Below are 26,464 nucleotides of genomic sequence, written 5' to 3'. Positions count from 1 at the left end.
TTTAGGATTCCCTAACTCATTTTCCTTAATACCACCCACTGTACAATTAGATGTCCCTCAGAATTGATTGACAGTGATGACCTAGTGCCCTGGGAAGGGGCTCATTGATTGTTGGCTTCTGACTTGTTTTCCAGGTTGTCTTCTAAAGACTAAAGTCAGGGTGACAACTTTGACTTGAGCAGCCTCTAACATCTGGCCTCTTGGTCTCCCTCTCCCCTGTGCTGATCTCGTGCTGTGTTCCCTCGGATTTGATGCTCTCCGTGTCTGTTGGTGCTCAGGTTTTATGGCCTCTCTGCCACCGTATGTGGCCTGCCTGGTTCCCCATGTCCAAGTTGGATACATTCTTTGAGACTGGGTCAGCCAGCAAGGGTTTTGGTGTCTGCCCAGCCTGACGCCATCTTGCCCTTGACTAAGCTCTGTTCCCCAGAAGATGCCCCCTGGCACTCAGTGACCCTCCTCACAGGCCCCTGGTGGGCATTCCTTGGCGGTCTTTTCCATCCTGGCCTGCCCCTCTCGTTAGAAGGTGCAATGTCTATTTCTCTTCAGAAATGGATTCCACACACCCTCCAATCTCCTTTAAAATTCTCAGATTGGTTCCCTTATAGTGGTTGATGGTTTCTTTTAGGAGTTTTATTTTCTTCTCCTTTTAAGCTGGATCCAAACCATTTCTTCCTCAGCTTTAACTTGATGATCTTAGTGGCTACTGCTACTGAAAAGCTGTGTTTCAGATTTAATGGGTTAGTTTTGGTTTTCAGTGTTTTTCTTTTTGGGAAACCAAGGACAGCTTCTGGCATCTTTCTTTACAGCACTGTCTTGGTCTGATCCCAGATGGTTGGCTTGTCCTGCTTCTTTATATAATTTATATGTTGTCTTGGATATTTTCTCTGTCCTGCTAATTCTAGGCCCTTCGATAGGTGGTGCTGTGCCTGATTTGTACTGTCGTGATCTTTTCACAGTGTCTAGCATAGCACACCTCCTTTTTAATTAGTACTTACACGAACTTGAATATGAAATGAGTCACTTGCCAGCTCCAGCCAGTATAGCCGGAAATCCAGATGTACCTAGTGGGAAAGTTTAGACTAATCCTCGCACTGGCTTTGTACAAAACATTCCTGTATTGGATGTTTTTTTTTTTTTTCTTTCAATACTGAGGATTTACCTAAGGTTCTTAACATGCTGGGCAAGTGCTGTACCACTTGAGCTATGCCCCCAACCCAAGGTGGTCATTTTGATTGGCTCAGAATGGTAGAACAAGGCAGGACAGCTACATGACCTCTGGGAGTTTTGGCATGTGCTCCTTTCTACAAAATTAATTGATAAATCGAAAACCAAAATAGCCTTCTGTCACGTGTTTTTCTTATCTGTCAGAAAGGCATCATTATCTGTCCTGTGGCTATCAGTTTTGTGCTTGGTAACATTGTTTAAAACTTTATCTTTGATTTCTTTACCATTGACACAAGTGTCACAAGGACCCTTTCTGTGAGCTGGTACCTCTTTATCTTACTTGTACTGTTTGTTAATGGGAGGAAATAAAAATATTTATGAAGAGGGGCTGAGCCTGTAATGTAGTAGTGAGCACTTGCCTTGCCTGTGTGAGTGGAGTGGCTCAAGTGATAGAGTGTCCATCTAGTAAGCAAGAGGCCCTTCAGCTCAAACCCCAGTGCTGCCCTCTAAAAAATAAATAAATAGTAAAATAAAAGAGTAGGTGTGGCTCAAGTGGTAGAGTGCCTGCCTCATAATCATGAAGCCATGAGTTCAACCCCAGGATTACTTAAAAAAAAAAATTATGAAGAGTGTTTAAAAGAGAATGTATTATAAGACATACAGCTTTTTTGTTTTCAGAAATAAAATTGCACATTTTGCAGATAAGTGTATAAACTGGTTTGCTTTTTTAAGTATTTGGCTTTGAACAAAGGTTTAGTTAAAAACATGAGTCTTCAAATGTTAAGTTGTTTAAGTTATAGAGAGAATAAAATGCTGTGTAATGTGTTGCCATAGAAACAGCATTTGGAGTACTGTTTCATGTCCCCAGCAGCATTTCCTATCATGGGATGAACCTGTCAGATGTCACCACAGGGTAAGATAATAGTTGAGACTGTTAGAAATGAGCCATCTCTGCCGAACTTGGTGCCCTCTGGCAAGGGCTGAAGATTGACTTTTTCAGCCCAGCTTATGACTTTCTGAAGTCATAGCTTCTTCGAGGTCCACAAAAAGTGGCTTTCTTTGTTCATTGGATCATTGGTTTGTGCTCTATCTCCAGGAAGGAAAAGTGTAGCTGCTTTGAAAAGTTTAGGAGGGTAAAATATTTCCATCACCTGCAGTGCCATCTGTCACCCTCTGTAGCCCTGGAGCAGGTGAAGGCAACTCTTTACATATGGTCCTTAAACACAGGGATCCTGGGAGTAGAAACAATCAGCACCAACACTGGTTCAGGTGTTCCAGTGTTATTCCTTCATCTGCTCCCTCATTCTCCTGCTTAGTCATTCAGCAAGGTATCCTAGTGAAATCAGAGGCGACACTATCTTTATTATGATCCCGGTCCTCTGATAAACAGGCCACAGATATCTTTTCATACTGTGCCACACTTCAGAAATTATGTCTAGCCTTGGAAGAGGTAAAATTATTTTTTTGGAGAATGCATCTGGCTCAGGCTCAGTAAACTAAGTTCGCAGACAAAGCTAGGAATTCCTTCTCTCTTCCCCCATCATTTATTTCTGGGACCACCTTTTTGAGCCCAGTAGGCCAATGTATCCTACAAGATTTGCTCTGTGGCTTCATGTTCCCCAAGAGTCACCCATTCCACAGGGTTTGCTGGCCATTGTCTGTCACAGATTCTGTAGAGATGGCTCAGAATGTACTATAGGTTGGAATGCACTTTCTGTTTTCAAAACTGGATGATGAATTTGTTCTCTATCTGTGGTTTCTGGTGCTCTCTTTTTTTGAGTGACATAAGTGTTTCTTTCCTGCTTTTCAGGGTCAATAGATCCTCTCAATTGTTCTCTTAGTGACTTTCGCAAAAGAGACACTTGAACTGATATTGTAGGATAGCTTCTACGTAGATTTTATTCTGTTGCTCACAATGCTTTTTATACACTATTGTGTTGTGGTAATTTGATAGTCATTCCATGTTTCCTCATTTGATTCTGTTTATTCACTTCTTTCATCCTTATACTACTTCAGTACTGAAAAGGGCTCTTCATTTAATCTAAAAATACAGTAAAGAAAATGACAGTATACAAATGTAAGCTGTTCTTAAGATAGATAAACAAATAGCATTCTCTTCAGTGGTTCCCAGAGCTGCCTGTTAGAAAGAGAGGACGTTGTCAGGCTTAGCGCTTGTGTTGGTAGGTATGTGGGAGAATCTGATAGATGCAAAGGTCTGAAGAACAGATAATCCAGGAGCCACTTCCACCTCCACACATGCCTGCTGCTCCATTTGCATATAATTCCATTCATCCTTTCTTTTCTCTCCTCTTCTTTCTTTGAACAGATATTAAGAATGATGATGGGATGGTTCTGAGTATTGATAGAACTAGAAAAAGAAGTAGAGACAGGGAAAACAGTGATTGCCCAGGAGGAAGGAAGAGGGAAGTAGGTGTTTACTGCCCTCTGTTCACAGAGCCGTGTCCTGCTCCCAAGCACACGTGTCTTATTTACAAAGTGGTTGTCCCTCTCATCTCTGTCTTCCATAAGTCTAGAATGCTACTGTAAATGTGGTGTGTGTTGGAAATGTGTGACACCAGCGTCCTCTAAAACTACATGTGTATAATTAGCGGGGGGAAGGGCATAGAAGCCACAGTCCATTTTGGAAGAGCTAGGAATTATCACATTGCATTTCTGTAGTGAAGAAAGTCACTCCTCATTACTCACTGAGTTCTATCAATCTACTGTGTGTAGAAGCTGAACCACAGACACCAATGCTAAATCAGTTTTTTTGTCTTCAGAAGGGATGGGATAGGATTCTTAAAAGTACCTGTTCATGTACTGGGAAACATAGTGGTTGGTGACAAGTAGATATGGGGACCAAGGAAGCCAAATATGACACCAGATGTGAAGCCTCAGGGCTCTGAGGAAGTGACCCAAGAAAACCAGGCACAATCTTCCTGGCATTTTCTGGCATAGCCATGGTAATCGTGTAGTATTACCTTATGAACTGTACTCTAAAAAGACTGAAGCAGATTCAGAAGGGAGCATAGACTGCCCCCTTCCCCATGGTATCAAAGAATTTCAAACATTGTTTTAAAACATTCGTAGGATGATCCTAGTGGAGAAGGATCCATGCTGACCATTGTGATCTACCAACGTCACTGAATGTTGTTGTGTGGGTGTCTACTGAAGTCTGGGTCAGAGGCCACTTTCAACCCCTTTCCCCATAATCCAGACTGATGGCGTCCTTATTTATAGGTTCTTGCAATTATAAGCAAGCACTCGTTCACCATGTGCTCCCAACACTTATTATAGTGCCTTGAATAGAACAATTGTTCAACAAACGCTTCTTGAATTAAATTTAATTCGCTCGAGAAATGCCATGCACTTAGGTGCTCAAGCCATAGTGTGTTAAATTTGCACCCTTGTATTTTGTCTGGATACAGAATCCTTGTGGGAACCAAGGGAAGGCACATTCCGAATTTGAGCCAAACTGGCCAAGGTGGCAGCCAGTAAGGGAACACAGTGGACTGAATGGATGTACACGGTTCTTCTTCCGAATGTTGATTGAAGTCTCTCTTTTCTTTTTTTGTTGATGTTTCACATGAGCCATTTTGTAAATGACAAGGGCCTTGTTGTGACTTAGTTTATAGTGAGCAGTCAATACTGTCCTCCATGTATAGAGATGGGGAGGATAGACTGAAGCTTACTATTTTCATTGTAATTAGTCATCTCTTTGTCATGAATGGCAGCTTCTCTAACATCCTATAGTTCAGGCTTCCTTTGTGGAGGGCAGCATCTGATTCCAGTCTTTGTGTGGGAACAGTGTGCTAGTGTTTGTAGGAGAGACTGGTGAAGACAGTCATTGAAGGCTGTGGCACGTCATGATGTAGTCTTACCTAATGCCTGGGAACTAGGTAAGTGAGTGTTTTGTTCATCTTGTCTGCAGTCTCTAAGGGCAGGACGAGACTGAGATACTCAGTCATCCACCTGCGAGCAGAGATTCTGGAGGGGCTCAGTCAGATTGAACACACCTGGGTCACACGAGGGGTTAATGAGGCCAGAGTCACATTTCTTATTCCCTGGCCTGGAAAATGTCCTCTGAATGCATTGGTTTACTCCAACATTGAGTGAGCCTCTTGAATTGATAAGCTGCCTCACTGATAGCAAGCCTAAAGTAAACCCAGAAACTTCAAAACATTTTTTTATTCAGGGAGATGTGATTACAAAGAGGATATAACTGGAAGAAGGTATGAAGTTGAGAGTTCAGTTTCTCAGGAAGAGTTGTGTTCTTTTTAACCTCATTGGGGTGGGGTGAGGGGATATGTTTGAAGGGAACAGTGAAGCAGAACTTTATCTTTTTCTCTCACAATTTTTCACTGACCCATGCTGGTACCTGTGCTGAGTTTTATGGGCTCTTGCACTGGGTTACATAGCAATGGATGTTTGACAGAGTTGCATACTCTGGAGTTTAGTCCAGGCCTGGAAAGTAAGCCTGTAGATGGAGTAATGTAGCTTTTGTTTTTTAGATTTAATTTCATTTTTTACTTTATGATATAACTGAAGGTACAGATAAGACTCAGCTTTTTGGGAGGAAGTTGGGACAAAATCTTGAGCACTGTGAAAAACCTAAGTACTTTTTACCTGAAGAAATCAAGGGAGAAAAAAAAATTTTTTTTCAGTACTGGGACTTGAACTCAAGGCTTACACCTTGAGCCACTCCACCAGCCCTTTTTTGTGATAGGTGTTTTAAGATAGGGTTTCACAAACTATTTGCTTGGGTCTGGCTTTGAACCACAATCCTCCTGATCTCTTCTGAGTAGCAGGGATTGCAGATGTGAGCCAATGGTGCCCCAGCTAGAAGTCTTGTTTTTTTGAGACAGAGTGTTACTATGTATCCTAGGCTGGCCTTGAACTCACAATCCTCCTGCCTTCAGCCTCCTGAGTGTTGGGATTACAGGTGTGCACCCCAACACCCAGATAATCTGAGACTTTTTGAACATGATGTTGGGACTCAAAAAAATTTGAATTTCAGCCAGGCATTGGTGGTTCATGCCTATAATCCTAGCTACTTGGGAGGCTAAGATTGGGAGGATTGTGGTTTGAGACCAGCCCAGGCAAATAGATCATGAGACCCTCATCTCCAAAATATTACCAGAGCAAAATGGACTGGAGGTGTGGCTCGAGCAGTATTTTGTGCTTTTCAGGCACAAAACCCTGAGTTCAAACTCCAGTCCCACCAAAAAGAAAAAAAATGGATTTCATAGCATGTTAGATTTTAGATTTTTAAATTAGGTATGCTCGTGTGGTGAAGTCTATGCAAATATTCCAAAATCTGAAAAACTCTAAAATCCAAAATGCTTCTGATCCCGAGCATTTTGGGCACTGGATACCCTGTATTTTGCACACATCTCTGAGGGGATATCATGCCTTACCAAAAGACAAGTCTCCCAGCTGTCAAAAGGCCGAGGTGAGAGAACTGCTTGAGCTAAGGCATTTGAGACCAGCCTGAGCAATGTAACAAGACCCGACTCAGAAAATAGGACAAGTCTCTTCCTCTAAAACCATCTCTTTCGCATTTTAAACAATAATAATAACTAAAAAAAAGGAAGTACTTTCTGATATGTTGATTATTGGGCTCATAGATTTTATTGTATCTCTGGGGATTACGTCACATCTAGGAAGAAGGTATTATTCTTCCTGGTGTGAGGGCCTGGAGATTCCCTGTTCAATACACAATGAAACCTCGATCCTTTGACTCCACTCACTGGCATTTGGATTCTCCATAATCCAGGAGAGCTGTTCACAATATGCTGCTTCTTTCTGGGGTCTGCCTGAGGGATCACTTCCCTGGTCTTGGCCTACTCACCATTTCTGAGAGCCATTTTCTAATCTTCCAATTAATTTTTTTTTGTAGTAAAAGTGATAGTAAAGTTTATTAGGGAAGGAATTTAGTATAACAGGATGAAAGGGGGAGAAACATTTCCTGCTCCCCATGCAGGAAATGGGCTGATCTTCCAATTTAAATTAGCCATTTGTCACTTGCAGCCTCATTAACCATCTGCCTCTGCCTTGCATATCTCATTCTAGGATTTTTTCATGCTGTTTTTCCTCTATTTGTTTTGACTGCTTCTCTCATTTGAATGAGGCTTAGAGCACAGAAGAGAATTTCTCTCTTGTATCTGTTTTCAGCTCCTGGAGTAGTGACTTTGTCACTGTAGGCTCAGCCTGTCTACCTGCCCATCTATGTGTCATCTATCATCTGTTTTCTGTCTTTGTATCAACCTATAAAACTACTTCTCACCTATGTCTATCTTTTTTCCATCTATTTCTCACCTATGTCTATCTTTTTTCTGCCTACCTACCCACCCACCCATTTGTCATCCATCTATCTGTATAAATCTATCTATCTGTCTATCTATCTATATATCTTCCTTCCTTCCTTCTATGTAATCTGTTTTCTCTTTCCCTTCCTCTCCTGTCTGCCTGTTTTCACCCTTTCTCCCTTCCTTGTCTATCTCATCTGTCTTCCCTCTCTTGTTTGCTCTTTCTTCTTTCCTCCTTCCTTCCATCTGTGTCTGTTTATTAAATGGCTCAGCCATATGAAGTTATGGGATGAGGCAACCTGCTTCTCCAATTAGAATGGGGAAAATCCTCTTATTTTCTTTGTAGTTAATTATTTAGTCCTTGATTTCTCTTTTTGTCTTAAGTCCCAGATACTGCAGAATGCTGAGATACTGAGCTTTCATTACAGAATTCTAATTTTGAAAAGTTTCTCACTACTTCTGTATCTTTTTTTTTTTTTTGCCAGGGCTGTGATTTGAATAAGAGCTACCTCTTCAGCCAGCTTCTTCTGCATGACCGCCAAGTGGAGATCCTTGCACACTTCCTCTGTAGGTAAGCTTAAGGCATTTGTGTGTGTCAAGGGCTGTAAAAGTCACTATGATTCTGTATGTCTTTGCTGAATCACCACATTCCCTGTGCTATTAACTGCTCTTTGTCTGAGGATCTGGGTGGTAAAGCCAACGTGGGTTCCACAGTGCTGATTATAGAGGCTCCTGTAGGCAATGGGGTTCCTGTCTGAGTAGATTATACAAATGCATTTTACTCTGCTGGATGGATCCTCAGTGTGGAAAACTGTTAGTTCAACCCTCTCTGGGGCCCTAGGTGGAGAAGATGTAGCCCAGGGAGCCATAGTTTCCAGCTTTTGAATGTCAGGAATTGATCGAGCACACACTTAAACTCCAAACTATTAGGACATCCTGCCTGAGAAAGAACATCTACTGTGTAATTTCTAGCTGGAATTTTAAGATCAGGTAAGCCCACCATCTGTGACGCTAAGGCTGTTCGACTCCCACTGAGGTCTTCCCCAGGTTAAGCAGGAACACAGGGCAGGCTGACCCTTGTAGGCAACGCGAGCAAGGGTTGCTGGTAGGAAGTTGGCAGGGCTGCAGTTTGCACTGCTCTGCTGAAGCACTCACAGTAACACAGGCTGGGCACAACTCAAGATCCTGCCTTCTGGGGCCAAAGGAAATTCTCTGCAAAGAGCTGGTCCCTCCCTGTGCACTTATGTGTCAGCGTGTCATCTCCACTCTGATTTCAGCAGAGTTCCATCTGGCCCACCCCCTAGCTCCTACAACAGTGTCTAGTGCACAACAGACATTTGTTTTTTGACTGAATGTATGAGTTTAACAGGCAAATGAAGGTCATTGCGTGGCTTGTTCTGTGCTGTGTGGTAAGACATTTATTTGTACTGGAGAAGATTTTAAAGATTCATTCAGTCTATTTAGTAGTTTTTAAAAATGTGAATTGTTTGCTCACAGAATTATTAAGTCTAACATTATATTATGTGTAAGCAGGAACCTGTCTTACCTTCCTGGGTATATTTGCAAATATGATGCATATTAAAGTCAGAAAGTTTGATAATAATTAGTAACCTTTGTGTTGGTTGACCTTTTTGTCTTCTATTTGGGATAGTCAAAGGAGATATCTAATTAGCCTCTAATTAATTTGTGTTTTAATGAACTTGAAGTCTACATTTATTTGTAATCAGACTGCTTAAGTTTAAAAAAATTTTTTTTTCTTTTTCCTTCTTTCTTGTTGTTAGCATTGGGGTTTGCACTGCTAAGTACTCACTGTACCACTTCAGCCACGCCCACAGCCATTTTTGCTCTGGTTATTTTTGAGGTAGGGTTTCACTTTATGTGCAGGCTGGCCTAGACTGGATTCTCCTATTTCTGTTTCCCTAGGTAGATGGGATGATGGACACATGCCACTATGTCCAACCATGAGTTCTTTGAATTTTGTATTTGGTACCTTCTGGCTTAGTGACCTTGAGCAGCTTATTTAACCTCTTGGTGCCTCAGTTTCTTCTTCTGTAAAATGGGGGTAATATAAGTATTTTTCTCATACAGTGATTAAGAATGTTAATATATGTTTTATATGATTTTTTGGTATAGTATTTAGTATATGCTCAGGTTTTTTATATGTTTAATATATTATTCAAAAATAATACATTTGGGTATTATTCATCAAAAAGTGACACAGTTTTAGAAAATTCTTTTTGTATCACATTTGTTTTGTTTGCATTGAAAATTTGTTTTGCATTAGAAGTAACAGTTCAGCCAGGTGCCAGTGGCTCACACTTGTAATCCTAGCCACTTTGGAGGCTGAGAGATCGGAAGGATTGCAGTTTAAGGTCATTCTAGGAAAATAGCTTCCATCTCCAAAATAACCAGAACAAAAGTGGACTGGAGGTATGGCTCAAGCAGCATAAGCACGAAGCCCTGAGTTCAAACCCAAACCTCAGTCCCACCAAAAAGGAAAGAGAAAAAAAAAAAGCAGGAGTCCATTCCTGAGACCATCCAAAAGATTACACTTACTTATAACAAATTATACGTTTGATAAGGTATCACAATAAAACTGATGAGCAATCCGTTTCCTATGTGTGGAACAATCCTGTTGTCTCTTTGTTACCAGAAAGACCTGGTTTGAATTTTTTTTGAATTTTTGTGCTAGTTTAGTGGCTGTCAGCAAATTACTTAAATGCACTTGGCTTTTTTTCCTCATCTGCAAAGCAGTGTCAACAGCATAAATCAGAGAGGATTACCATGAGAATTAAATATGAAAATACATGTCAAGCTCCTGACCCTGTGCCCATCTGACGGGTGTAGGCGCTTAACCCTCTGTCCTTTTCTTCCCTGCAAACTTGGCTTTAAGCTTCCCATTGATATCCAGAGGAGGTGGTCCAGGGTGGGAATGTGTGGAAGTGGTGTCCTGTCTAGACTTGATGGTGACAGTAAAAGAGCATGCAGCTCAGCATGCAGCAAGCCTAGTGGGGACCTATTTCTGGAAGTGTGTGAGAGACCATCATTGTCTGAAGGAGGGAACTGGAAGTTCAGATGCAGTGTACTGGACCTGCTTCTGAGGGAGCCCTAGAGAGAGGCCACTGTGGTTTCCTTTCCATACTTTCTTATGGAGCTGTGGGAATAGGGGGGAATGGGTGATGCTGTGCAAGGTGCCTTCTTGGGGCTGGCAGTGGTGTCTGGAGGCTGGTTGGCTGGCTAGAGACCAAGAGCTCTGTAAAGGGCAGTCCTCTAAGCACCAGGAAGGCAGAGGGCGTGGCATTTGTGGTTCTTTCCGATGCCCTGCTGTATAATTGGCTCCCTGTCCAAAATCAGGCCTGCACCCACATCTGGTTGCTTTAGTGTGTGTGTGTGTGTGTGTGTTTGTGTGTACACGCGCGCGCGCACGTGTGTCGGGGGTGGTGGTGGTTTCTGGGAGGATATATGTGCCCTTATGGAGACAGAATGAAGCCTTCTGAAGTCAGGGAGTTGGGACTGCAGATTGTTTTCATTTAAAATATTTTACAGGATTGAAAATTTTCCTGTTTGTATTTTGTTATTTCTATCAGAGGTTGCAAAATGGCAGACTTCCAGCTGGTTACTGGGGTGTGGATAAGCTTCGTTTGACCTGCTAAATGTGTCCTTGATGGGTACTAAGGAAATTTAAATTCGTTGCCTACATTTAAACATCGAGAACTTTACATAAAAGCAGCATTTTAATGCAGTGTGTTGGGTATTGCCTTCTGGGGTGGCAGTGGACCACTGGAGCTGTGTAACTCCTGGACTTCTGGTTGGTTCACACATGGGCCAGTTTGCCACAGTCCCTACCCCTCTACACAGTCTCCCCAACAAATGTTGGTTCCAGTAAATTTTCTTTTAGTAGAATTAGAAGAAACTTGAAAAAAAAAAAAAAGTCTTCTCAACATCTGTAGCAGAGTAAAAAACTAATGATACTGTCAGAGTTTCATATTTGAAGAAAAATAGAAGAGAACATGTTTTTTATGTATGCCAAGGAATACTCAGACAAGTCTAACTTGCAAACAGTGGTTTCTGTGTCTTGGGAATACCATATCCAGCCGTGTGTCCTTCATACATCTTCAATGGCCCTGGGGGTGTTTGAGTGCGATCACCAATCTGGACAGGTAAATTTACCTTCTGTCTTTAGATACAGCTCACTTCCTGTACCTCAGGGCCCTGTGAGCATGGAGAGAGTCAGCTGGCAGCATAGCTCCCTCGCCTTCTGTAACATCAGTTTTGGGCCTCCAGGCACTACATGAGTGGACTCTGGAAGTGGGTTCCGTTCTGACTTCTCCAGCGGGCCTTAGCCCTCCCTGGACTCCATGTTCTCCAACACATGGACCTGTATCCAAGAGTGTAGGCTTACTTCTTGGCTCATAGACTGTAGTCTCCCGACCGTTCTGTGTGCATCCTGTGTTCTAGGAGACCATTTTAACTGGCTTTTGTTCCTGTGGTTTTCTTTACAATGGTGATCTGGCTTCCTTGTGGAGGTGACCCGAGCAGGGCTAGACAGAGGGAAAGGACCATTCAGGCCAGTGACTTCAGCTGTGTGGAGGGCATTGAGTGGAAGGAGAAGAGCAGGGTGTGTCGATAGTGGCAGAAATATTAAAATCAATTAGGGGAGTTTGAGAATGACTATTAATGTGGCTGGAAGGTATTGTCTTCCACGTACTGGTTATCCGACAATGGAGTGTGCTCTGTGGCAGAGCTGTGAGCTGCCCTTCACACACTCAAAAAGAACGGCCCATCTATCCACGCTGTAGGAGGGTCTCAAATTAGACGAAGGGTTGGCGCCGTAGAAATCTCTTTGATCTTTTCAAAAACTCCTATTCAGTTGTTCTCTGGATTAAGCTTACTAGGAGCGATTCAGCTGTAACAGTCTCACTTCAGTCCATACAAAGAAAATACTCTGAGTTGACTGAGAGACTGGATGTTAACACTTTAATTACATTTATATTTGGGAATATTACTGTGCTTTCTGAAATGTTCCAATATAACCCTTCAAATATGTTGTAAATAGATATTTCTAGTGGCTAACATTTATAAGCCAGCATTTTACATGCATATTTCCTAAATTTTTTTTTCTAAAATTTCACTTTTCCTTATCTAAAACTCATTTTGTAGGTTTCTTTTTGGTAGCAGGATTTCTAATATGCATTTTATCATTTACATAATGATGTCACCAGTTTCTTATTATAATGCATTCTATTTAATTTCGGATTTTGGGATTTTATGAAATAATATTCATTGTGAATTTTCAAAGTATATTTAATTTGGAGGAAATGGGCTATAGGAAAAAATCATTATAAAGAAGAACTTTTATGAAGAATCTGTTTTCAATCTTAGTTTTTATGTTACTAAATATTTACTAATTCTTGCAGAAGTAATTGGGATTTTTTTGGTATATAATGTAAAGTATATAATGGACTTCATAAATATTTATGTCATAAAACCTGACATTTCCATGATAATTGACCTGTTTAAAATATTTTTGCACATTCCTTTCCAAAACTTAGGTAGAGCTTGTTATGGAATTTAGATTTCCTGTGGCTTTAAAGCAATGTGTACCTTGCTATGTTGCATTTTGAATTTCCCTAAAATCAACTTACTGATTTTAAAGGCATTTCTCATTTGCTTTTTAAAAAAGTTACTGCTTTGCTGTGTATTTTGTTCTCCTTCAGTAAGTGGCCATTGAGCGATTTTTTTTTTAAAGCAATGTGTACCTTGCTATGTTGCATTTTAATGATGGTGTAAAACAGAGCCTACGAAAAAGGGGTACCTAGCTGGGGATGGCAGTTCATACCTGTAATCTTAGCTACTGGGGAGACTGAAGTGGAAGAATTAAGAGTTTCAGGCCAGCATGGGGATTTAGAAAAAAAGGCAGAGTGGTATCTACTGTCATCTCCAGCTCGTTCATGCACTCACTCACACGTGCACTTACGCACCAGGCATGCACCTGGTATTCGCCATGTGCCAGGCACATGCATGCTATCACAGTAGTGCATTCTAAAGGCAGACAGTTTTAATGAGATACCTGCTTTATGGAATTTACATTCTCAGGGTCAGCCTTGTGTCAGATAATTTACATTTGTTATTTTAACCAAATCTTTAAAAATAACCCAAAGAAGGAGGTAAACATTGTTCTCATTTTACAGATTGAGAAACCAAGACTCAGAGAAGTTAGGTGACAGGTACAAGGTCACGCAGCAGTCTTGGAAGGCAGGGCAGAGGGACTGTCATGCCTGGCTCCTGGGTGTGTGCCTAGCTGCCTGGGGACCATGACTGAGCAGCATATGAACTGCACACGTCAATTGTGGATTCGTGTTGATTTTAGCTGCCCACATGGGAGATGAGCCTTCGGATTGCTCCAGTTTTGGACATGAACACTCGCTCTGTATTCTTTGGGCTGGTTTGGAAGCCTCTGGTTTTACAATCAGACCTGCTAGATTTGAGTCTTGTGATCAAATTGGGGAGAAAAGTCTTCTCCCCAGGTGGTATTTCTGAAGGTCATAGGATTCTCACTGGGGTACATTGTATGCTTTCTTCTCGCATTGCCTTCACGTAGGATGTGGTACAGCTGCGTTTCTCAGGTTGCGTGTCGTTTCAGCTTGCATGGTTTGAAGGATTGTTTTTCCTTCAGAGCAGCAGGGGAGCGCTCCCCATTCTCGCCAGCATAGGAGGTGTTGATGAGACTTTTGCTCCGTGAGGTTTCAGTGGAAGGTGGATGTTTATACTTGTGAAGGGCTATCCAATCTTTTGGAATCCTGTTTGGATAAAAGTTGTTTCTGTTTTTGTCTTTTCCTTATTCTTATTTATTTTATTCTTATTTATATATTTTCATCATGAATTTACTATTGGTTAGCAAGCTGGAATGGTGCTAGTGGGATTTTATTTCAGTAACATTCTATGTTTGACCTTAAAAGGGTTGGTTTCTTGGACTCTAAGCACAGAGGTTATTTCTGAGAGCTCATATATTACTTTTAAAATTGTCTTTTTTGGGTTGGGGATATAGTTCAGTGGTAGAACACTTGCCTATCATGTATAAGGGCCCGAGTTTGATCATCAACACTGAAAATATTGTCTTTCTTTGTGTTAGTTTTTCTTTAACTTTTTATAGATTAGTGTATTTATTCATGTTTTATTTGTGGTAGATGCTATTATTATCATCCCCATTTGGGGATGAAGGAAATGGATTTCAAACATTGAAGTTACTAAGAGGAGAGCTGCTGGTCCACACTGGTTTTGAAGCCTAAGATAATTTCCATTACACTCTTTTTAATTAATTATGATTTATGTGATAATGGCTCTTACAAGTTGTTTTTTATTATTACAAGTTCTGGGGATTAAACCCAATGCTCCATCCATGCTAGATAAGTACTCTTATCACTGAGCTATACTCCTAGCCCTGAAAATTCTTTTTATTCTTTATTTCCTTTGCCATATTTTACCATTTTGCACCTTCCGCTTCTCTTGCTAGATAAAGAAATCCTCACAAGATGCCTTTCAGAATGTGTATGTGCACGGTGGAATACTCATGGTCTTGATTGTAATCAAGTTTATACTTGTTCTCGACGAGGCGCGTAGTAAAATACGGTATTTGTCATAGATTGGTGTGTGTGTGTACACAAATGCCACTTACCCCATCTTATGTTAAGAAAATTTGTAAAAATCTAGAAAAGTCAAAGGAACTGTACAGTGAACATACCCTCCCCCCAAACACACACTTAAATTCTAGAATAGTTAACACTTTGTTCTCCTTGATTTTGACTGTGTTAATTTGCGTAGTGTGCTTCAGAATTAAATACTCCATCATGGTAATTTACATGTCCCTCAGATACCTTTGCCAAGGAATTTAATTTTAGATGCTTGTTAACACATATGTCCTATTATATTATCTCACAATGAAGCATTGAAAAGAGCAAGTCTACTTTGAAGATTTGAAAATATGTTGGTTTAGAAATTTTAGGACAGAAAACTAAATTGAGAGTATTTTACTGTAGTTTCAAAGTCTAAAGAACTTGTAAAACCTTCTTCTGTAGTCTGAAACCCCAAGTGACTTTGTAAATTCATAGAACTAAAGTTATTTGGGTGACCTTGGTAATAAAAAAAATAGAACAAGTTAATGCAAATTCATTTGAAATGTCTGAGGAATGCTGGAGATCACTGATTCCCCCAGGTGACTCTGGCATAGAACAATTCACATAGAAATGTACCAAGAGGTTGGAGTTATCTAAGAACATCTAGAAGCAGGAAGCGAGTGTGAACATACAAGTGTTTCCATGCTGGTAGCTGTTCTTCTGGTACATCTTTCACACTTAGAAACAGAATCTCCTTAAATTTCCTTCTCTCTAAATTTCCTTCTTTTTTCTGGCATAAATTTCCCCAGCATATCTAAGTTCTTCTGTTGTCTCAAAGTTGTTTGGAAAGCTTTCCTTTACTCTAGCTGATATTTTATTTTACTTTTTTTTTTTTAAGAGTGGAACTGGGGTTTGACCTCAGGGCTTTGTGCTTGCAAAACAGACACTCTGCTGCTTGAGTCACCCCTCTAGTCCATTTTGCTCTGGTTATTTGGGAGATGGGGGAGTCTTATTTTTTTTTTCTTTAAGTAGCCAGAATGATGTGGTCAGATGTAGAGGAATCAGAGTTCAATGACTTAGCAGCATTCTTACTCCTTCCATATTTACCTAGAGTCTTTTTTAGTGTGTGCACTCACGTCAAGTTAAAATTTGGGAATTCCCACATTTTATGTTGTGTGACTTGGCTTCCATGGTAACTCTGACTTCAGTCCAGGGGCTTGTGGTTACTTGGGTGGTACAGCCTGGCTGTGCTCACCAGCTCTGTGACCTCGTGCAGTCACTTAAGGCCACTTTTTCTTTATCTGTAAGGGGAGAGGATTAGAAGAGGGAAATGTTCAGATCTATTCCATCAATACTAAGTTCCTTGGTTTTGTGTTCAGATTTAAATTTTTGTGACAGTTAGACTAATTTTTATAAGTGGTAGACTGATAATCTTACCTATCAGGTGAGAAAGCCTGCCATCAAATATGTATTAAAGTACACATGGAAGAGAATTCTGCTTCACAGTGTGTGTGCATGTGTATATGTGTGTGTATACTTGTATGTATAGATGTATACATGTACATGTAAAGATCCACTTTTATCAGATAAGGACTTGAAAGCTTATCTGTTTATGGAGAATCTGGTCTGTTGCATATGTGGATCCATTCATGCTCTTAAATTAATGAACTCATTATCTTACAACGATTGCCACACGTTTGTCTGGGTTAAGTTGTTGTATATTGGCATACTTCGAACACTTGTTTCTTAAAAACTTCTGATTAAACTATTTTCTATGGAAAATAACTTCAGAAATTTTAACAGGACCACACAGATGTGATCTTGTTCTCCCATTGATTACCTACCTCTGCCAAAAAAGAACCCTAATATAAAATGAGCTGAAAACATAGCTTTTCCTTTGGGATATTTTTTATATTTAAGGTCTTTCATCGAAGAATATAGCCAGACTTAAAGCCTCTGGTGTGTGACTTTCACTTGCGGTAATATAATGCATATTTTTGATAAAATAGTGCAAAGTTGAGTAACAGCGACTTCAGTGTATAGCACTGTTGTTCAGCTAACTTAAAAATGAAATAACTCCAGCAGGAAACATAGAGTAAGTGTATACCCGATATTTTGCAAATCATGAAATAATTTTTAAGGCAAGGTTTTTATGAGCATAACATTCCAGCTGTGGTTTGGGGAGCACACTGTCTACTGCAGGCCTATACCCAAGGATGGTAAGTGTGTATTCTTACTGCTGGAGGCCTTAAAAAAGAAGCTGAGGCTCCCTGCAAGTGAGTAAACCTTTATTCAGCAAACCCTGGAGCCTGCGTTCCTATGGAACTTTGGTGGTCATTGTGGAATGCAGGCCCAGTCATGGGCAGCCTGGTGTCTCCAAGGCACGGTGGCAGGCTATCCTGGGTAATCACTTCAGGCAGCCCATGGAAAACCACTTTCTGGTTAAGTTTGCATCATACTGTTCCACCAATGGAAAGAATTGAACATGATGAGGGTGTGTAGCTAGCAGACAAAAATACATTCAGCATTGCACAGAATCTGTTTTTAGCTCTCAACGACCGAGCATTTGAAGCGTTAGACACTGTTTCCTGGCTCACCATGAGTGGAAGGAAGAGAGAGAGTCTGGAGGTGGCCATAGATTGTAGCTGCCTGAAATGTTTCCTCTTAACTACCAAACCCTGAGAACAACTGGCCACATCCACAGTTTTGGCAAAGGTAAGGTTATATATGTTTTACTTCCCTTCTTCTGGAGTTGAGACTTAATTTTATATGTGAGATAGATATGTTTTTCCAAAAACTCTCTTTAGCAATACACCCTGAGTGTGCTAACTTTACTTCACATTATTTTATACTTAGGTGGCACGCGTCATTGTACATCAGGGAATTATTATCTATAAATTTGAGTGTCTGTATGCTTTCTAACACCTATTGGTGATTTATTGTGTCTGCCTTGCTATATTTCACAAGTTAAAAATTCTCTAAAAGCTGATTGTATGGACTTGTTTTACCTGATGTCTTAAGAAAGTACAATTTTTTGGTTGGATCTTGGCAAATCATTAACTACTGCCTTGTCTTTACCATGCCAGTTCTTTCAGGGTAGAGTTGGAAGCTGAAGGATGACTGAGATTGGATTTTGCAGTTTCCTGGTTATTTTGTAATCTCATCAGGCTGTAGTTTTTTTTTTTAGCAGAGTAAGCCATTTTGTTCAAGAGTTTCTTTTCAAACTTGTAATTTGGTGTTAACTGTTTAGTACTCTTGGTCCTTAAGTTTTGTCTTGGGCCTTCTGACATGAGAGGAACCCTGGTGATCTAGGGGGTGGGGCTGACGTGTGTTTTACCTGAGGGATCAATGGTGTTGTGACCCACGGAGTCTGCTCATTCACTGGGGCTGGGACACAGGAAGCAAAGCTCTGCCATGTTGGCTCGCAGGTGCTCATCAGCAGGATGGAGCGCAGCCCTTTCTTCAGGCTCCTTCTTCCTTGGCTTGACAGTAATTTGACCTAGCATGTAATTCTTAGGAAATTGGTAGGTGGAGAGACAGAAATAGGAAGCTGTATTGAAGTCGCTGTAACTTGGAGGATTATTTATAGGATTTCTGGAAAGGAAGGGTTCCGCTGTACAGTTGCTGGAGTTTTTCCTAACACCTTTCAGCCTTGCTCAGTGATCTTCCACCACTATTAGGGATTCTGAAATTTTATACTACTGCTAGTATAATGGTGGTAGGTGCAGTTTTGGGGTGGACAGTGTGAGCCCCTTTTCATGGTGTCTTCTCCACAGGCAGTGTGTGCCCTCAGTCCCCTCGCTTCCTTTACAAAAATGGAAATGTCTTTTAAGATGGAGGAGTGGTGGTGCTGGCCAGGTAGGTTAGAATCCATAGAACAGCTGGTCACACTTATTGATTCCTTTTCCTTTTAATGTAAGAAATGCTACACTGACAGAGCCTGTACGATTCAGAGCAGGAAGAGGGCGAGGACCGCCTCCTTTCCTGGTGAGATTATCACTTGTCACTGACTGTGATTTTTAGCAGAACTTGCAGACACAGAAGCCAACACTGCTGAAGCACCCATGGCCCATGTCCACACCGTGGGACAGTAAATAGTGCTGTGAGTGCACAGATAACACCTCTGTCAGTGACTTATAAAGTCCTCTCGGACCAGGCCTGGGGCAAGGAGGCCTGGAAGTGCAAGATAAGGCTTGTGGTCCTTGAGGGGAGATTATCCATCCAGTGGGGTCTCTCACCTCCCACTAAGTGAGGCACACATTTTTTTGTCTTGGTGGTCCAAGCTTGTATTTGAGCAGATTTGTATTTCTTCACGTAAAGTTAGTTCCAGGATCTCTGCTGCCTGTTCCCACCATGAACCCTGAATGAAAGAACCCAGAACTTGGCACTGGGCTGTTACCAGGTCTGTATATACCTCTAGGTTTGGCCTACTTTGTAAGGTGCAGTTATGCATGATGATAAATCCAGTTAGTGAGATCCCATACTCAACTGTGAGATTTCTTAAAATGCTATTTCCTTTTGATGCACCATTCAGAACAATTTCACTTTGGGCATACTTTTATTTTTAAGGGATAATTTCATTGGAGATGGTAAAAAAGAACAGTGATAGTACATAAACTTGAATTTCTAATAGCAGTGGTTGGATATCATTTTTATGACTCTGTCCTGTTTAACAGGGTTACAAATGTTAGGAGGATTTAACTGTGCCCCAGGAAAACATTGCACACTCTATTTTCACTTATTTATAGTCTAGAGTATTGTGAAGACATACACTCTTAGGGCTGGAAACGAGTCTTAGACAATTTTTCAAACTGGAAAAGTGAAAAGCCACAGAGTTAAAATTATGTTTACAACAAGACAGAGGTGATTCCTTGCCCTGCTGGGTTGAGAGTCTGGGTATCCTGCTAGTTAGTTCTTTGCTTAAGCTGCTTTCAATTGGAAATACTTTGATACATCCCATGCTGCCAGTCTTAGTAAATTGATCAGACATATGTATGCATATGTGTGTATATATCTGTGTGTGCATGCACACACGTGTATACATATCAATGCACGTACATATCCACACATACCTATCCTTTTCTCTCCTTCTTGCCCTCCCCCCATCCTTTTTTTTTTTTTTGTTCAATCTTTCATCTTATTATCTATCTGTTTACCAAACCAGACAGTTCTAAACTCCATTCATAGGCAAGGACTTTTATTTTTCTTGGAGCCTAATGTAGTTCAAGGTTGTGAACTCAGAGAGAGAACTCATCTCTCTATTCTTATCACAGAGAATTTTAGAATCATAAGAGCCACTGTAGCCTGTTTGATAAGATACCTTTGATAGAATTCACCTACCAGTACTATTCCTGTTTCAGCCCTAGATTTAGAGGGTGTGTGTGTGTGTGGTCAGTTGCATTTCAGTAGAGACCATTTAACCTTTGTTAGTTCTGTGCCTTACAACAGATGATTCCAAAGGGAACATAACACAGAAGATGAACCTTGGCTTCAGGGTAGAGGTAAGGAAAGGCATGGCTGGAAAAATAAACATTACATACGAAGCAGGAGACTAAGTTATCACTTGCACTCTAGAAAAGGGAAGTGGTGGGCGCTCTAGATAGTGTCAGGTAGAGTTGATCCTGGGAGTTCCCAGGATATCATCGAAGGCTGGAGAATCCCAACTATATTTAGAGTAACCTGTAGAGCAAGAACAGTCCTCATCCTGCTTTGAGGCTTGGTGTGGTACATCTCTAGGGTTGCAGATTGCTGGGGTGGGATTTCCAACATGGGGACGTGGAGAGGGGCTACAGACAGAACTGTGCAGGCTGGTGCAGCCCAGGACTGAAGGCAATGGAAAGAAACTGAGTGGGGAGACTGAAAATAGACTTGCTTTTAGGGTCTCTGTGACCACTGTTTGGAAGGTATACCAAGGCATCTTATACAGGTAGGGGCAAACTAGGAATTCTTGCTGTGATGAGGTGGGAGAGATGAAAACTTCATAGGAAGAGTCCTAAGTTCATCCCAGGTGCAGTTGATGGGTGGATCACAAATGACTCAAAACAACCAGATAAGTTAAATGCAAAACATGGCAGCAACAACTCTTTTTCTTTAAAAAAAATTACTTAATGATTTTATTAGCATATGAAAGTTGTACGATGGGGATACTTTGTAATATTTATATGTGTGTTTAAAAATATATCTTAGTTGGATTTACCCCCTTCATCATTCTCCCTTCTTAGAACAATTTCAACAGGTTTCATTCTTTTATTTTCATATGTAAATACAAAACACATCCAGTGTATTCACCCTCATTCCCCCTTTCCTTGTGCCTACTCCCCTCCCACTGGTGCCCACCCCCGAAAAGATATATTTTTCCCTCCTGCCCTTCATTTTTAAAAATTAAGTATATATTGATAGTCCAAGGGGGTTTCCCTTGGTGGTACTTCAGGACTGTATATATCAAATTAACCCCCTACCTTCTGTTACTGACTCATTCTCTATCACCATCCTCCCCTAATATTTGACAGTGTACTCTACAGTGCATTATATTATATTCATGTATAGATGGGTTGAGCAGAACAACTGTTTTTCAAGCCACCCTCCAATGCCTCTGCTCCTCCCACATCAGACCTTGGATGATTTATCTCTATTCAGATCTTCCACTTCATTGACCTCATCCTCAAGCTCACTGCAGGTTGCCTTTCTCCACCCTCACTCTGCTTTGGTCATCATCACCAGGAGCCTCCATGTTGCAAAGTCCGTGAAATCCAGAGCTCCCTTCTCAGTCCTTGTCCTTCTGGAATTAGAAGCATGGGTTACTTGCCCCTCGTATCCTTCCTGAAATATCTTTTCTGATTGGTCTTAAAGGCAACACACTCTTGGGTTCCTCTTTGTTGAGTTCATGGACAGTTACTTCTTTTGCCTTACTGTGTTTCTCTTTATTTCTTTGACCTTAGAGTGTACCAGGGCCTCCTGTCTTCCCTTTGTTTACCCATGGAGACCTGGTCCAATTTGTGTTAAATACAGTCTTCATAGGAAAAGCAGCACAATTTTGTCTCTAGCCCAGCTCACACAATCCAGGCTCCCATATACAGCTGCCACTCTACATGGCCACCTTAACGTTCAGGGGAAAACACAAACCCAGTGTGTCCAACACTGAATTCCTTGTCTTCTGTGATAGTCACCTTTCCTTCTCTGAGAAAATCAGTTTTGAAGGAAGAAAGGTTTATTTTAGCTCATGGTTTCAGAGGTTTTAATTCATGGTCACTTGAGGTTTTTTTTTGAGCCTGTGGTTAGGCAGAACAACATGGCAGGGAGTGGATTTTAGAACAGAGATGTTCAACTCATGGCTCCTGGGAAGAGGAGAGAGAGGAAGGTTCCAGGGTCCCAGGATTCCCTTCACAGGCACCCCCCCCCAACCCCGATGACTTAACTTCCTTCCACTAGGCCCCACTTCCTAACGCTCTACTGCTTCTCAGCAGTTCCACAGGCTGGTGACCAAGCCTTTGGAGGATTTTTTTGGGTCTTGCTATGTAGCCCAGATGGGTCTCAAACTTGTAATGCTCCTGCCTCAGCCTCCTGAGTGCTGGGATTACAGCTGTATACCACCACACCTGGCCCTTTGGGGGTCATTGAAGATCCAAACCAGGCCTTTGGAACTCTGCCCTTCTCTGTTCCTCCAATGACTTAGACTGAAAGTTGTGTTGTTTTCCTGACATCTCTCATTTCTCACCTTCACCCACATACAGCCTGGGTGCTTGCTTCTCCCTTCCACTTTATCCAGTCATCCCATTCCTCTGCCACCCTCACCTGAGTCCTAACCACCTCATCTCTCACCCGAATCATGGTAGTAGCTGGGAGGTCCGCCTGCTGCCCTTGCCTGGACAGTGTGGATCCTTACAGCAGCCACTGCCTGCAATGAGCCTTGTCTGTCAACCTGGAAGCCACAGTCCTTCAAATGTCCCTCCAGGCTGTGTTCTCCATCTCCTAATCTGTCCCCTGCCCAGTCTGCCCCAGCCACACTGGTATCCTGCCTGTCCTACCTTTTTGGCCCTTTGCACTTTCTGTCACCTCTGCCTGGAATGTAGTTTCGCCAGTTCACATTCAGGGACTTAACTTCACATCATTGTTCTGAGGCTTTCTCCACCTCCTCCTCTCCCCCATCCCCTTCTCTCTCTCTCTTGAAGTACCAGCGCTCAAACTTGGCCTCATTCTTGCTAGCCAAGTATTTTACGGCTTGAGCTACTCTCCCCAGCTGTTTTTTGCTTCAGCTTATTTTTCAGATAGGGTCTTGTATTTTTGCCCAGGCCATGCTTGGGACACAATCCTCCTACCTCTGCCTCCCAAGTAGCTGGGATTACAGGTGTGTAATCACCATGCTGAACTTGTTTTTTTAAGATAGGATCTCACTAGCATTTAGCCTGGACTAGCCTCAAACCATGATCCTCCCATTTCTGTCTTCCAAGTGACTGGGATTATAGGAATATGCTACCACACCTGGTGTCCTGCCTACTTCTTAAAATGGATACCCTCCCCTCTGTTCTCTTTCCCTCACCTAATCCTCCATTTCCTTCCATTTCTAGTTTTCCGGAGAGCAGATTCTTTCTCATACATGCTTTGTTTTCCTGGTTTGTTGTCATTGTTCTTCACTGTCACGGAAGCTCCACAGGAGCAGGGAGTTTTGGGGATGGGTCTGTTGGGCTCAGTGCTGTGTCCTTTGGGTCTAGACAAGAATCCGGTACTGAGTAGTTATACATGAGTAGTTACTGCATCCATCAGCGAGAGCACGTCCTACCTAGGAAGCCAGTCACAACCTGAGAAACCTAGTGTCAATGTGAGATGTTTTTGGACTCCTGTATTTTATCTTAAAAGTGTAAACTTTTTGTTTTACTCTATGACATGTGTTTCTCTATTATGGAAGCAATATTTAAATGACTTAGCATTCACTGAAATGGAAGCTTCAGGAAGATACCGTGGGTTACTCTGGTCCTCAGAAGGACCCTCCCCTCTGGGCCTTGTGATCGGTCCACACCATAGCCTTGGAGAAGAACATTGTAATTGGCATTGAGGAGAGCAAAGCAAAACAGAATTCACATCCTTCCAGGGTTCTTGATAAAGCAGTAGAAGAGAATAACGGATTTAAATTGACAGCTCCTCATTTACCATAAAATTTCAGTGTTTGTTTCCTTCTTGCCTTCCTATTCCCAGCTGTAGCTGCCCTGTCATCTGGGGAAGGGGCCTTCGGAGAAGGACTCCACCAGTGTTTTAGTAAGGCAAGGGGCATAGATCAGTCCCAAGCACTCTGGTGAAAGGGGAGACTGGGAGATAAATGTGTAAAGAAAACATGGAATAATTTTAGATTTACAAATGCAGGAGAATTGATAGAACATATATATATTAAAAAATGATTTAGAAGGTTCAGGTCTGATTCCGACCTTTGCTGCTTAGTGATCTAGAGCAAACTCTGGAGGCTAAAGTTCCCTTTCTCATAAAGCAGGATGATTATGCAAGCTGTTAGGGCACTTGTGTCCCTTGGAGTCCTGGCACACAGCAGGATCCACAATATTTTAAATCTTCCATGTCTCCATTACTTTGGCTATCCAAAAAGTTTAAATTCCTGTAAATTAAGAAATTTAAACTATACTTATTACTACTACTCAGCTTTTTTTCCACCTGAAAGTTTCTATAAATTGTTAGCTAAAATATTAATCAGGCTTGTGAATAACTATAAGAGTTAAGGAGCATTTCAGTAGAGATTGGTTTAATTTTGCCTGCAGGCCCAACCAAGGCTAGCTTATATTATAGCCTTAAGATATAAACTTACAGACGTGAAATCTCAGGACAACCCCTGTAGCTGGAACCAGATAGCGCTACATTTACGAGGCTGGGGAAAGCGCCTGTTTACACAAAGGGGAAACGTGCGGCTGAAGTCTGTTCATTTTTCAGCTTAAATGGAGCAGTGTATAATGAAGAAGTATTTTGCCAAGAATAACTTGGTACAGTTACCATGGTATATTTTAGTCGCAGAGTGGGATGGAGGCTCGGGAGCGCACGTCTGCCCCCAGTTCCCCGGGGCGTGTGCCACATGCCGTCTGCCCAGGTCCCCCCAGTCACTGAGAAGCCACGCGGTTGTGGCCCGAAACTCACCTGGGCTGTGGGTGTTGTGGTGTGAAGCTTGGGCGGGGCTTGTCACACCTAAACTTGATTTTGTGCAATGGCTCAAGCTCATAAAAGTTAATAAAGAGGTTATTTAAAAGTCATGCTAGCAGCTTTGACTCTCTTATTCCTAGATTACTTCAGAGGTTACTTAAAAATTATTCTAACTATTTTTAATCGTTTCAATCTCTGGTTCTGCGAGTCACCAAAAAGTACAAGGTCTCTGGAGACTAAGGTGGTGGACAAATTTTGGATGAGGTTGAAGGAGACCTGGAAGAAAAGGTAGTATGGAAGAGAACACTGGATATATTTAAAAATCATGGACAAACTAAAACAACCCATGCTCAAAAGTGCCTGGATGAAAATTTAGGAAATGTTTTTTGAGAATTTCTAAAAGAAAAGTAAGGAAAATGTTTTACCTTTACCAGGATTATTTCACTTTAAAGTGTATAGATTCTGTAGTTTTGTTTGAGAAAGTGTTTTTTAAAAAAGTCTCTGCAACGTTTTCAGTTTCTGCAGTGGTTCAGATGTAGCTGAGCTGCTCAATTTACTTGACATTCCCAAAACATACCAGTAATATTTGTGGGATTTTGGGTCTCACTGCCTCTCTTACAAACAGTGCTGTTGGAGTTGTCACGTTCGCTCTTTTGATTCTCTCTAAGGTTTATGAAGAACTACGTGGAGCCAAATTGGGAAGGGAGCCTGTCATTCCTCCTTCCGGAAGTGCTTTCTGCTGCACTGCTGGGCATCTGGGGGAGAAGCAGCCCTGCAAAGCACTCCTGTTGAATTGTTCAGAGGAGCCCTTTAATTTCACTCGGGTCCCCACACTTCTGGCAACACTTAGCACAATGTCCTCCTTTGCCAATGCTGCTTATTAGGAAAAACACCGCTCACGAAGAAAGCTCACAAGAAAAATCACTTCCATAGAGCAAAGTTTAATGGCAGGCCCAAAATGCCAGGCTGGCCAGGGAAAAGATGGCGCAGCACAGACTCTGGGCCAGGCGTGGCTTTTAAAGAAGGGGGAGGTTACAGAAATTAGCGCATGGAGGGAGCCTCTGGTAGGGGTGGAGCTTGTCTTAGGGGGTGGAGCTTGTCTTAGAGCGTGGGAATTTGTTTAAGGGTGGGGCTGTCCTTGGGAGTTTCTCAAGTGAGGTCTGAGGATAAAATGGCCACCGATTTGCAAATGGCGACATTATTGTCCTATCACTGCTTCACATGGCTCCCTCTCTAATGTTGCTGGCT

General features: G+C 41.7%; 1 protein-coding gene across 8 annotated transcripts in view; it reads left to right on the top strand.

Moving 5' to 3' along the window:
- The window catches only part of Tiam2 (TIAM Rac1 associated GEF 2), a 247,951-nt gene that overhangs the window by 108,699 nt on the left and 112,788 nt on the right, over nucleotides 1-26,464 (top strand). For 6 of the 8 annotated variants that reach the window (XM_074071804.1, XM_074071833.1, XM_074071827.1 and 3 more), the window contains exon 2: nucleotides 7,958-8,043. The gene's annotated coding sequence lies outside the window, so the exon portion shown is untranslated. Of the gene's footprint in view, nucleotides 1-7,957; nucleotides 8,044-14,312; nucleotides 17,801-26,464 lie in introns of those variants that run through there. The other 2 variants (XM_074071811.1, XM_074071818.1) reach the window with 2 other exon arrangements.

Source organism: Castor canadensis, chromosome 1 (genome assembly GCF_047511655.1).
Source record: "Castor canadensis chromosome 1, mCasCan1.hap1v2, whole genome shotgun sequence".
Classification (NCBI taxonomy): Eukaryota; Metazoa; Chordata; class Mammalia; order Rodentia; family Castoridae; genus Castor; species Castor canadensis.
This window is presented reverse-complemented; position numbering and strand designations above follow the sequence as displayed.